This window comes from Saccopteryx bilineata, chromosome 11 (assembly GCF_036850765.1).
Source record: "Saccopteryx bilineata isolate mSacBil1 chromosome 11, mSacBil1_pri_phased_curated, whole genome shotgun sequence".
Classification (NCBI taxonomy): domain Eukaryota; kingdom Metazoa; phylum Chordata; class Mammalia; order Chiroptera; family Emballonuridae; genus Saccopteryx; species Saccopteryx bilineata.
The window spans coordinates 29,093,805-29,094,402 of record NC_089500.1 but is presented as its reverse complement, the minus strand read 5'-3'; the positions used below and the strand labels follow the sequence as shown (position 1 = coordinate 29,094,402).

Here is a 598-nt window from a genome sequence, read left to right as displayed (position 1 = left end):
TTTATCCATTTTTAGAGAGGAGAGGGAGAGACAGAGAGAGAGAAGGGGGGAGAAGCTGGAAGCATCAACTCCCATATGTGCCTTGACCAGGCAAGCCCAGGGTTTCGAACCGGCAACCTCAGCATTTCCAGGTTGACGCTTTATCCATTGCGCCCCCACAGGTCAGGCTCAATTTCTTTATTAATTTGCTACCTACTTGTTCTATCCAATATCAAAATTCATTATTACTGAATTGTCTATTTCTGCATTTATTTTGTCAGTTGTTATTTGTTTGGACATTTCAATTAGCAATAATTGCACCTCATATAGACCTCATTGGCTATGATACTGCCACTGCGCAAAGCTTGTTTGGGCATTTTAAAATTGCCTTTTAATTGTATGTCTTCTCTATAAGGCAAATGATTTATTTGTTTTATTTATTGTTATATGCTTAGCACCTAGAACAATGTATGTCACATAGTAGGTCATCATTAAATAATTAAGATAGTAACATATAGTGAATTCTATTGCAGGAATTCTATTGCAGTGAATTCTAAAGGAAGGAATAAAAGCAAATTTTAGTTTATTTTGAAACTTACACCAACACTTAACAACAAGC

The 598-nt window shown here is 36.0% G+C and overlaps 1 non-coding gene across 1 annotated transcript; it reads right to left on the bottom strand.

The window, feature by feature from the left end:
- Positions 1–207: 207 nt before the first annotated feature.
- LOC136315776 (U4 spliceosomal RNA) lies at positions 208–345 on the bottom strand. The gene has a single exon (XR_010727565.1). It is a non-coding gene; the product is annotated as a U4 spliceosomal RNA (small nuclear RNA).
- Positions 346–598: the final 253 nt, after the last annotated feature.